Source organism: Salmo salar, chromosome 03, assembly GCF_965601325.2.
Source record: "Salmo salar chromosome 03, fSalSal1, whole genome shotgun sequence".
Taxonomy (NCBI): domain Eukaryota; kingdom Metazoa; phylum Chordata; class Actinopteri; order Salmoniformes; family Salmonidae; genus Salmo; species Salmo salar.
Genome location: NC_138293.1, coordinates 14,648,350 through 14,661,764, shown reverse-complemented (window position 1 = coordinate 14,661,764; position 13,415 = coordinate 14,648,350). Strand labels below are relative to the sequence as shown.

Here is a 13,415-nt window from a genome sequence, read left to right as displayed (position 1 = left end):
CGTAGCCAAGTTCAAAGGTATGGATAGAGCTGTGTAGGTCTGCGCGCAACCTGACAACATCATAGAAGTGTCATACTCAGGCAAGCCAATCCGAGGGTAGAAAGCATTGTAATCCCGTTCCTAAAAATTGAACCTATGCAATCGGCAATTTGGGAGGAGGAAAGCACTCTCTTTTTTTGTAGCCTTTTTTTGCGTTCCTTGAGTTTTAGGGCGCCGTTCGTTTTTCACCACCAGCAGATAATTTATTCAGAATTTGGAAATGTATCTGGAGTTAATCTCTCGTGGCCATTTTCCTGGAGTGGACAAGTATTACCTACTTGTCCATGGTCCTGAAATGCCAACTAGAAGCAAGAGGTGTTATGACATCTCCAACTAAAATGTGTAGCAATTACCATGGACTTCTTCACTCAAACAGAGACACTCCGAAAAGAATCAGGAAACACTGTTAAAGAAAGTGTAACCTTGTTTATATATACACAAATAATAACAGTAGGGCCACATTAGTAAAACATTTCATAAAATAAAAGATGTGTTGTCAAAAATATATATTTTCTTGTCACACACACCGGATAGATGCAGTGAAATATGTTGTTTAACAGTAGTACTTCACCACTCCAGTAAATTAGGGTTATAAGTGCCTTGCTCAAGGGCATATCAACAGATTTTTCACCTTGTCAACTCAGGTATTCAAACCAGTGACCTTTCTGTTACTGGCCCAGCATGCTTAACTGCTAGGATACTTGCTGCCCTTAGGTGACTGATAGGCCATGCCAAGTCTTTTCAGGTAGCCTATCAAACCTAATCATTACTTAAGCCCACACTTTCCACAGTTCTCAAACTGCCCTTAAAAGTTGACAAAAGTTGACAGGTTCATAGAAATGCTCAACTGCACCCTCAATGACTTAATATGCGTCAGTGTGTCTCACCTGACCCAGCCATCTTTCCCACCCCAGTGTAATCAATAATAATCACAGAAATAATTCAATAGTCCTGGATGATTCCATTGATTGTGAGGTGCTGGTAATTACTATCCCTTATCTGATCAAATATATATTTAAACTATTTTCCTTGATATTGAAATGACATTGATAAGACAGGGCCAAATGTCTGAATGTCCTTGCCAGAATACTTATATGACAACAAACTGTACAAAGTGTTTTCTTAAATTTGTTCCCTCTTTAGATTGTGTTCCCCATTCAATCTTTAAAGAATCAAAAAGCAATATTTTTACAAACAAGTGTCATGAGATCATAGTTTTGTCTTGAAGTTTCCTCCAAAAGCAGTGAAGGGACCTCATCTGAAGGGGGGAGAAGATTTGTACATAACACATGATCATTTTGATTAGGATTAAACATTCTGAAAATCTTGTACCATGAAGGACACCTTTTTGGGGGATAAGGAAAATACACCCTTCTTGGGGATGCCTCAAAAGAAGTGGAAGCCCCTGGGCCATCCTACAAACCCTGAAATGTGCAAAGGGGCTTGAACCAAACAGTTTACCACCATGACAGGCAGATTATGTGTTTTTTTACACTGATAGACTTGGTACCAGTGGATCAGAGTTGATAGACTTGGTACCAGTGGATCAGAGTTGATAGACTTGGTACCAGTGGATCAGAGTTGATAGACTTGGTACCAGTGGATCAGAGTTGATAGACTTGGTACCAGTGGATCAGAGTTGAAAGACTTGGTACCAGTGGATCAGAGTTGATAGACTTGGTACCAATGGTTCAGAGTTGATAGACTTGGTACCAGTGGTTCAGAGTTGATAGACTTGGTAACAGTGGTTCAGAGTTGATAGACTTGGTACCAGTGGTTCAGAGTTGATAGACTTGGTAACAGTGGTTCAGAGTTGATAGACTTGGTACCAGTGGTTCAGAGTTGATAGACTTGGTAACAGTGGTTCAGAGTTGATAGACTTGGTAACAGTGGATCAGAGTTGATAGACTTGGTACCAGTGGATCAGAGTTGATAGACTTGGTACCAGTGGATCAGAGTTGATAGACTTGGTACCAGTGGATCAGAGTTGGGAGTGGCGGGTATAAGCACAGATGACCAGAGTGGAGGCCTTCTTTATTTCAACCCAGCGCCAACTAATCAGAATCAGAAGCACTATTTTCACCAAGTACATGTACACATAGCCTACCCGGAATAGGTGCTTCCAGAGGTAAACAACATTTCCTCAACTCTGTACATCAGTAGCACTGCAGGCCAAAGCCACTTCAAAGGCAGACAAATGGACAGAAGGGAATCCAACGGTGCACGTCGATACAGAGGCAGAGATTATAAAGATGTTAAACCACCATTGGGGTCCAAACTGGGCCTCGCCGAGGGCTGTGTGGATAAACTACCTGGCAGCAGGGCTCAGTGGATCAACAGTAACCCAACAGCCATGTTCTCTATCTACTATGGGGGTTTAGTTCAGAGCTTCAGACACAGGAGGCATTGACCATGCAGCGAGGCTGATTGCTTCTACAGTACAGGGTAAACATCCTGTTTGTTGGCTCAAAGAAAATGCCAGTTTGAAGGAATCAGTGAATGGATTAATATAGCAAAGTGTGTAAACAAAAATTCCGATATTTTCCTGGTGAGAGTGTGTAGATAATGACAACACTCATGTCACTCTTTCCAATAATGCTGTCCTCCGAAGTATTTCCTCTGTTTGAGAAAAGCGCTGAGAAGTTTAACTAATTGATGGCAATTTTATATGTAGTTTTCTGTACAGTCTGTTTGTGTAAATCAGTGTTGGGTGTGACTATGTTCTGTGAGGACGGCGTTTCCTCTCTAAAGTTCGACAAAACCCTGGGTAATAAGAAAAACTGCCTGCAGCACAAAATGGCCGTCATAATCCGGTTATCCTCCGAGCTCTAAAGATACTGGTCCTCAGGAGTCTATCTTTTTCTTCTTATGTCAAAACTGTCCTCCATGCACTCAGGTGGATTAAGAAGAAGTCACGCTGGAGAGAGAGATTGACAGGTACAGAAGACCTGGGGGAAGAAAGGAAATGAAAGAGGAGAAGGAAGGAGGAATAGTTGTACCTCAGGGCACTAACTTTCTGTTGGTAACTCCACGGAGTGAAAAAGTTAAATAAGCCCTGCTAATTTTTGTGTTGAATACCTGCAGCTCAATTCTGTTGACATTAGAAAAACAATCAACCGACTTGTATATCTTTGCCACAGCGTACGGAACGGTCCCTCTTGGCCATTCAGAAAGGTTGTATGTGTCAAGCACATTGACGAATGATAAGGAGTTGTGAAGGTACAGTAGGTGTACCTGAGCTGCAATGCAATCAGTGTGCGGACATTTACTCTCATTGCTACTTTCTTGTCCAGCTCATGTGACTGATTTGGATCTCCTTTCTTGACACACGTATGGAAGCTGGTTACCTACCCTAACAGCGCTCGAGCTTTAACAAACCTGCGCGGTTTGATCCCTTTTGCTTATCGAGAGTGAAAACGACGGACGCCATGTGGCCATTCCTGTCTGACTCAATCCATTAGTTCAGTGTCTGTCTCTATCCCCCTGCATTTTAGAGTTGCCATTTTTCTAACGTCGGCAGCAGGCATCCTTCTCTCTTTACGTCGAGTCTGTAGTGCTGGATTAGCCAGCGTCAGGCAGGGAAGATTGTTGACAATCAAACACAAAAGAGCTACACCTAAGAGATCGATAAAACCTTGGCAACAGGAAGATGTCACGGATCCCTCCGGAACTTTCATTACGCACACCTGGCCCCTATTCCCAGCGATTAGTAATTGTATAAGTGTGTCCTTGGTTTAACATTGTCCTGTCGATTATTGTTACAATGTCCGTTGGTGCGTGTGAGTACCTGTGCTGTGTGTTTTGGGGTTTCGTGCCCTTGTGGATTGCGCAGATGATTACGGGTCTTGTCCCGTGTGTTAATCATTGTACGCGTGTGTTATTTATTCGAGGTGCTCCTCAATCTTTTGTTTTGGGTTTCTACCCTGTGTTTTGTTATGTGTTTGTTTGGTCTTCGTCCCCGTGCCTTTACATGGCACGCCGTAATTTGGGCTTAATAACACATTCCTGCGCCTGTCTCCCCGAATCATTTATGTCATGGTGACAGAAGAAAAGACCTGAAGATAGGGAGGCCATTGTTTTTTCTGACCACGCAGAGGTTTTCCAAGTCTGGTCATGTGGTTGGGAAAAACTGAGTGCCTTCCTGATGTGGGACCCAATGCCAACCTACACAATATTTTCAATTAATTGAATAACCTTATAAAATACATTTACTGTAGTTCATCTATCAAAAGCATACATCAAATGTGGTTATGTTAGTAGAAATGTATGTAGACCTTAATGACATGGACTTTGGCAGAGTTCTACTTGAGGTATGTGATGTAAGTTTAAGTTGTTTGTTCTTTAAAGTTCCTGAATACTTACTTTTGAATACTTCCACATCACAAATTAATATTCCTTGTGTTATTATTTTTCAGTTTTTCTATTTCTATTTTTTTTTCTCTCTGCATTGTTTGGAAGGGCCCTTCAGTAAACATTTCACTGTTAGTCTACACCTGTTGTTTTCAAAGCATGTGACAATAAAAATTTGATTTGAAAAACCCAAGGATTTTTTTTCAAAATCCCAAACCTATATTGTGACCATCCATGTATGCAGAGGACATTTGGCACTAGCTGAGTGTGAAGAAAGTTCAGCATCAACCTCACTTTAAATTGTGTCATTTCAGCTACTCGTACAGTAAATACACAGAAATTCCCAACAATGCAAGACTTCTGGGTATCTTGAGGGGGGAGGGGGGGACGTTTTAAATCCAACAACAGTTTCTGACACTTCCGAGGAGTACATTAGGGAACATTTCAGGGGGAAAATCCCTCAGATTTTCCAGACCCTGGAGGGGATTTCACTAAATCTTGTGCTTATTCTCATGATACTTAGGAAAAGTAAAGCGGTTTTATTAGCTTCCGCCTGACACATTGATGGCAGAATATGCTTGGGGTCTGTGGTCGACAGCTCCAATCCTGCAGGGGGTTGAGAGATCTACCCCTGCATGCTCTCGCAGCTCGCCCGACTAAATTAATACACTTCCACCATCTCAGGATAAACCTGAAGGCCATATTACAGTGGGGCCTATCTGCAAGCTTGTAATAGCACTTAGTCAGCAGTCAATGAGAGACAACCAGGCATTTGTCAGCGACTCAGCGTCATGCAGGCTAAAGATTTGAAAATGTCCTGCAGTAAATTAAGTGCTGCTTGAAAGTGAAAGGGGCCAGCTAAGCAGGACGATGCTTTACTTTACATGGCAGAGTGGTTTAGGGGGTGAAAGTGCTCCTCAGTTGGACTCAGATTTAGAGTCCAGTTCATTTTGTATCCTTCTTGGTGAACATTCGGTAGCGGAACCTTAGATCTGAGCGAACGAAAGAGTCACAACTCTTTACCATGTTTCATGACCTTCAAACTAGCACAACTGATATCTCACTGGGCACAGACGTCAATTCAACATCTATTCCACGTTGGTTCAATGTAATTTAATTGAAATGACATGGAAACAACGTTGATTCTACCAGTGTGTGCCCAGTGGGATCAATGTTAAACTAACCTGTAGTTGCTTTTATATTTACCTCAACTTAATTTAAACCTCAAGTTTTTGAAGAAAAGTAGGGAGTGAAAATCTTTCTCATGAATGTCTATGTTTTGTAATAGGGCATCCTTGACCAACTCCATCATTTATGACCTACTGTATTTGAAACAGGGACGTGCCGAGGGATAGCCAATAAGGAAAATAAGCTCTTACTAGACAAGTGTTTTACATACAGAGTGATTTTCCCTCTTTGGTTGGATTAATTACATGCTGAATCGAGATGACAGAGGTTTAGAATAATGCCAGTAACACGAAAAGGGACTCCAACATGCGAGATGATCACTAAGGGATCAACTGTTAGGATGCTCACTGAAGAAAAGCATTAATACCTACAGTTATTAGACGCTACGATTAAAGACAAGCTTTTACTGTATGCAAATGAGCTGGTAAGACGTTATCAGCAGCCAGGAGAGCTTAGCAGGAGAGCAGTGTGTTTTCAGCTGATTAAACGCTGCTTAAAGTTACAGGATTTATTTCCAGAGGAGAAGAGTGAGGGAAAAAGATGCAAGAGAAGACAGTGTTTGTTTAAGCCAGAATTCCACAGTATTGGAAGAAGGTATTGAAAGCAATACAAGCAATTCCTTTAATCGGTGTGTTCATGTGTGAGAGAGTTAGAGAGAGAAAGAGAGCGAGAGAGTGCCATTCCCTCTGAAGAAGAAAAGGGAATGAAGAGGAAGATCAAGGTTGAGGGTGTGGGGAGATAGGAGGACCCCCAACTGACCTTGTTTGTCTGTTACTTCTAGACAGACATTTATCTACCATCTTCCTCTTCCTTTAGGACACACAGGGGGGAACAGAAACAATCTGCCCTCCAGGTACCAGCCTGAGCTTGGCAGCTTTACCAGTGGCGGTTCTAGACCATTTCAACTGGGGGGGCCAAGCTGGGGCCAGTTGTACTGTTAGAGGGGCCAGTTACATTAGACGTTATTGTTGTCATATTGTTTTGCATGTGGTACGATACTGTTGTGTTCCTCCTAAAGCCGTCCCTCTAGAAAATGTGTGGGTTAAATTAGTGTTCCGCGTTGCCACTATCTGAACGATAGCAAAAATGTGTTATGTAAAAATTATTTCATACTCCACATTTAGGGGGGCCACAAGGGGGTCCAAAATTGTTGTCACAGGGGCACTGCCCCCCCCCCCCAGAACCGCTAGTGAGCTTTACCCCTCTTCTCTACCCCTCTCCTCTAAGCAGCCTGGTTACCCCTTTTAGAGGTGAGACTCCTCTTTAAGGAATGGGATTATATAAGTGGCCAGTTAAAATTCCTGGAATTATTAGCGCTTTGTATTCCGAGTAGAACAGGAATTTGTGTTTCCATGTACTGTATGATGAGAGCCAATTCAAATACAGGCGAATGAGGCAATATCCATACGGTTCATAATATGACCCCCTAAAATGACAGTGTGGCGCTTCTAAGAGGCTTATGATATAATGAAAACAGTGTTCCCCCCAGCTATGATATGCTAGCTGTGACAGTAAGGAGAGATTTGTATTTACTGAGATTGCCTGTACTCGTGTTAAGCGCCATACTGAGCCAGAAGAGAGGGAGTAGGGAGACACCATGACAACAGTATGCTTAGATAAACCCCTACCGGGAGAGGACAGGCAGATAGACAGGCATGAAAGTGGAGGTTTTTAAGTCTTTTTGGAATGTTCCTGCTCAACCAATGGGATGGCAGTGAGTGTACTGTAGGTAGGTGGATTTGGTTACAGGACTGATTATCTGTGGGCACCTCAGAGCTCTTGGGAATCAGGACATGACAGATTAATTGCGCCTGTTTCTGAGGTGGGCTGGGTAGAGCATAGCACAACACAGGCAAAATATATGGGACTGGAGAATCTTGATAATCCTCCTCTTCATCAAAACTCCGTCTGTCTCATCGTTGTTGTCTTACTAGGTTGTATTTCCCCCTGATTCCCTAGTAAACACTGGGCAATGTTAAACAACAAGACAGGAGACATGATCAAAAATGCTAAGACACGACTGAAATTCAATCTGAAAACAAACGCAAGTTGGAGAAGCACACCAAGTCAAATCAATGCACACACTGAGGTTAGTACTGACAATACAATGACATGCAAGGTGTTAAGGACCAGCAGCACCAGGCAATACAGTGTATTGGTTTAACTGCACACAATGGTAGTACTGAAGAGGGCCACAAGAGATCAGTATAACAACAATCATTAATTTGCCTATGCTACAGCAAGGAGCCTGTAATTTGTTCAAATCAAATTGGAAAAAATGAGTTTAGATCCATCCCTGTGTTATTTCTGAGACCTAACATACCAAGAGTGTGCAAAGCTCTCATCAAGGCAAAGGGTGGCTACTTTGAAGAATCTCAAGTAACCGTCCGAGGGGGGTACAAGCAGACTCTTCCGTTGCGACGTCCATCTTAAGGCCCTTCTGCTAGCCTGCTAGCCCCGGCCCGTTAGCTGTCTGAATTGCCATGTCTCCAGCTTGCCTAGCTACCCACTGGTCCCTATGATCACTCGGCTACGCATGCCTCTCCCTAATGTCAATATGCCTTGTCCATTTCTGTTTTGGTCAGTGATTATTGTCTTATTTCACTGTAGAGCCTCCAGCTCTGTTCAATATGCCTTAGCTAACCCTTTTGTTCCACCCCCCACACATGCGGGGACCTAACCTGGTCTAAATGATGTCTCTAGAGACAATGCCTCGCCTAAGTTTACCTCCACTGTAGTCACATCCTACCATACCATTGTCTGTACATTATGTCTTGAATCTATTCTTCCATGCCCAGAAACCTGCTCCTTTTACTCTCTGTTCTGAATGCACTAGACGACCAGTTCTTATAGCCTTTAGCCGTACCCTTATCCTACTTCTTCTCTGTTCCTCTGGTGATGTAGAGGTTAATCCAGGCCTTGCAGCGCCATGCTCCACTCCTATTCCCCAGGCGCTCTCATTTGTTGACTTCTGTAACTGTAAAAGCCTTGGTTTCATGCATGTTAACATTAGAAGCCTCCTCACTAAGTTTGTTTTATCCACTGCTTTAGCACACTCTGCCAACCCGGATGTCCTAGCCGTGTCTGAATCCTGGCTTAGGAAGGCCACCAAAACCCCTGAAATTTCCATCCCTAACTATAACATTTTCTGACAACATAGAGCTGCCAAAGGGGGCGGAGTTGCAATTTACTGCAGAGATAGCCTGCAGAGTTCTGTCATACTATCCAGGCCTGTGCCCAAACAATTCGAGCTTCTACTTCTAAAAATCCACCTTTCCAGAAACAAGTCTCTCACAGTTGCCGCTTGTCATAGACCACCTTCTGCCCCCAGCTGTGCCCTGGACACCATATGTGAATTGACTGCCACCCCATCTATCTTCAGAGCTCGTACTGTTAGGTGACCTAAACTGGGGCATGCTTAACACCCCGGCCGTCCTACAATCTAAACTGGATGCCCTCAATCTCACACAAATTATCAATGAACCTACCAGGTATAACCCCAAATCGGTAAACAGACCTGCACCCCCCACAGCAACTTGCCCAAGCCTACCCCATTTCTCCTTCACCCAAATCCAGATAGCTGATGTTCTGAAAGAGTTGCAAAATCTGGACCCCTACAAATCAGCTGGGCTAGACAATCTGGACCCTCTCTTTCTAAAATTATCCGCCGCAATTGTTGCAACCCCTATTACTAGCCTGTTCAACCTCTCTTTTGTATCGTCTGACATCCCCAAAGATTGGAAAGCTGCCGCGGTCATCCCCCTCTTCAAAGGGGGAGACACTCTAGACCCAAACTGTTACAGACCTATATCTATCCTACCCTGCCTTTCTAAGGTCTTCGAAAGCCAAGTTAACAAACAGATCACCGACTATTTCGAATCCCACCGTACCTTCTCCGCTATGCAATCTGGTTTCAGAGATGGTCATAGGTGCACCTCAGCCACGCTCAAGGTCCTAAACGACATCATAACTGCCTTTGATAAAAGACAATACTGTGCAGCTGTATTCATCGACCTGGCCAAGGCTTTCGACTCAATCACCACATTCTTATCGGCAGACTCAATAGCCTTGGTTTCTCAAATGACTGCCTCGCCTGGTTCACCAACTACTTCTCAGACAGAGTTCAGTGTGTCAAATCAGAGGGCCTGTCTCTATGGGGGTGCCACAGGGATGAATTCTCAGGCCAACTCTTTTCTCTGTATACATCAATGATGTTGCTCTTGCTGCTGATGATTCTATGATCCACCTCTACGCTGACGACACCATTCTGTATACTTTTGGCCCTTCTTTGGACACTGTGTTAACTAACCTCCAGACGAGCTTCAATGCCATACAACTCTCCTTCCGTGGCCTCCAACTGCTCTTAAATGGAAGTAAAACTTAATGCATGCTCTTCAACCGATCGCTGCCTGCACCTGCCCGCCCGTCCAGCATCACTACTCTGGACGGTTCTGACTTAGAATTTGTGGACAACTACAAATACCTGGGTGTCTGGTTAGACTGTAAACTCTCCTTCCAGATTCACATTAAACATCTCCAATCCAAAATTAAATCTAGAATCGGCTTCCTATTTCACAACAAAGCATCCTCCACTCATGCTGCCAAACATACCCTCGTAAAACTGACTATCCTACCGATCCTTGACTTCGGCGATGTCATTTACAAAATAGCCTCCAACACTCTACTCAGCAAATTGGATGCAGTCTATCACAGTGCCATCCGTTTTGTCACCAAAGCCCCATATACTACCCACCCAAAGCCAATTGCTCCTTTGGCTGCCTTTCCTTCCAGTTCTCTGCTGTCAATGACTGGAACGAATTGCAAATATCACTGAAGCTGGAGACTCATATCTTCCTCACTAACTTTAAGCATCAGCTGTCAGAGCAGCTCACAGATCATTGCACCTGTACATAGCCCATCTGTAAATAGCCCATCCAACTACCGCATCCCCCATATTGTTATTTTTTCTTGTTGCTCCTTTGCACCCCAGTATCTCTACTTGCACATTCATCTTCTGCACATCTATCACTCCAGTGTTTAATTGCTCAATTGTAATTACTTCACCACTACAGCCTATTTATTGCCTTACCTCCCTAATCTTACCTCATTTGCACACACTGTATATAGATTTTTTTCTATTGTGTTATTGACTGTACATTTGTTTATTCCATGTGTAACTCTGTGTTATTGTTTCTGTCGCACTGCTTTGCTTTATCTTGGCCAGGTCACAGTTGTAAATGAGAACGTGTTCTCAACTGTCCTACCTGGTTAAATAAAGGTGAAATAGAAAAATAAAATATATATAAAATATATATATATATATATATATATATATATAAAAAAAAAATGTATTACCCTTTTTCTATTCCCACTTTTTTGGTTACTACATTATTCCATATGTGTTATTTCATAGTTTTGATGTCTTCACTATTATTCTACAATGTAGAAAATAGTAAAAATAAAGAAAACTCCTGGTATGAGTAGGTGTGTCCAAACTTTTGACTGGTACTGTATGTTAGACGGTCGAAAAGTTTAAATGGCTTTGCTACAACATACCGGAAGTGTTGAATTAAATGTGAAAACTATCAAAGATTAAACCATTTATAACTGAACTCCTGTCTGTGATGAAACTCTGGAACTATGGTGACAAAAACACGGGCTCGTCCGGGATTTGAACCCGGGACCTCTCGCACCCAAAGCGAGAATCATACCCCTAGACCAACGAGCCACTTGCAAAATCTATAGATGTCAAAGTATAAGTAACAATACCAAGCATGATGACATGAAATTTTCGCATTCCGGAATGAATTTATAGCCGTATTTTTTGTGAACACAGTTATCTGGTTGTTGGCGACAAATTCATAACTTGCACATGGTTTATGAACTAATACACAAAATAATGACGAATTAAAAACGTTGAGTTTTTCAATTCAAATTATTATAAAAATGATTGCAACCAATATAATGTTATGTATTTGGGGGATACAACCATTCCAGCTCTGCAGACTTTGCTGCGAAGAGACCGAATCATTAGCTAGATCACTTGTTTTGGTACTGCCATGTACAGTAGCTTGTTTTTGATCGCTGGTTCAGGAATGGCTGAAGAACTGCAACTCTTACCTGGAGCTAACTCTCCAAATAGCACTTCTGGGTGACTTGAGTCAATCTAGCCATAGTCATTTTAGCCATAATATAATAATATTCTCAGTAAAAATGTTAATCTTTCATTTCCAATCTGTAGAAACAATGAGAATAGAAAGGTTCAGAACTTTTGAGAAACATTACAGCACAGTTGAAAAACATGGCAATTAGAAATCAAAACTGGGTGGTTTTCAGAGATAGATGGGAGGGGTTGAGGGTAGCTGAAGGGTGGGACTAAAAACAAATAAAAATATATAACTAATGTAAAATATTGCGTGTCCGTAAAATGTAAATAGTATGTATAAACTGGAAGTAGACGCCCAACTATTGTTGTCCATTAGTTTTCTCCAATTATGGGAGGGGTGGTAGGGTTAGGGGAAAATAATAAAGAAGGAAAACATATACAAATATTTATAAATGGTGGATTGAAAATGATGCAGACAATTACATTGTTAGAACCCAAAATATGTTTGCAATATTAAAGCTTATCTAGCCCCTAAAAATAAAAAAAATAAAAAAAGATGAGAATCATACCCCAGAGTCTAGTGACCAGGGTTCCTCAACTGGCAGCCTGTGGGTCGATTTGGACGAATTTGGCCCACGGGTGGTTTTAAGTTTTCTGAGCAAGACATTTTCATTGTTGGACAAAAACGCTGTAAAAACACCAGGAAATAAGCTTCAAATTATTTTAATTTTGGAAATCTCTTCCCAACTATTCCCACGCATAATACGATGTGATCATATACAAATGTAAGCAAGGTTTGAAATGATTATGTTTTAGTCAAATAACATATCTGTTTGGACTTCTTGAGGTCAATTTGCAGTCCACAAATTATTTGTAATTATGTTCCCGGCCCCCTGACCATCCGCTCAAGAAAAAATAGACCCGCAACTGAATCTAGTTGATGATCCCTTGTCTCGAACAACAAGCCGCTTGCAAAAGCCGCAGATGTTGACGTATAAAGAACTACATACCAACAATGAAGACACGAAATCGTTTCTGTCCAGGATTAATTTGTAGCTGTCGTTTTCTTTTAAACAGTTATGTGGTTGTTGGCGGCAAACTCATAACTTGAAAATACAAAATGTACCTTTTCATTATGAAGAAAACGCTTTACGGGCTACCATTTCATCCAACTTGCCTTAATTTAGCTAATATTCTTGTTAAAAAATGTTTGGTCTTGCACAAATTCTACCGGGAGCAAGCTTGCTATATTATAAGGCTGGTTAAAGATGAAATACATTATCACAATGTTGTTTAAAAACATAGCTAGTAGTAGGCCTGTGCAGAAATAAATACAATGCTGTTGTGTTGTTTGGTTCAACTTTCTCTTTTCCCCATGACAAAATGTGTAAAATTGAAGGAAGTTAGCTGCTATCCCCCCAACAAAATCATTAAAACCACATTTCTGCAGGCCCACAAGCCAACGAAATTCTGGCTATGTCATGAGCCCGAGGCCCATCTGGTTTTGACTAGAAAGGCTACTGGTTTAGTAAAAAAAAGTCGGAGCAGGTTAGGAAAATTTACGCAGCAGGTTAGGAGAATTAACGTAGCAGGTTAGGAGAATTAACATAGGAAAGGGGTTAGGCGGGTTAGCTAAAATGCAAAAAAATATATATAATTCTAGCCATGACCGGCCCTCCTGCCACAGACTAGCCTGAGCATACAGTGTACTGTATATGGCTAGGCTTTGAGA

At 42.0% G+C, this 13,415-nt stretch overlaps 1 non-coding gene across 1 annotated transcript; it reads right to left on the bottom strand.

The window, feature by feature from the left end:
- Positions 1–11,233: 11,233 nt before the first annotated feature.
- On the bottom strand, positions 11,234–11,305 carry trnap-ugg (transfer RNA proline (anticodon UGG)). Its single transcript has one exon. It is a non-coding gene; the product is annotated as a tRNA-Pro (tRNA).
- Between the last annotated feature and the right edge of the window lie 2,110 nt (positions 11,306–13,415).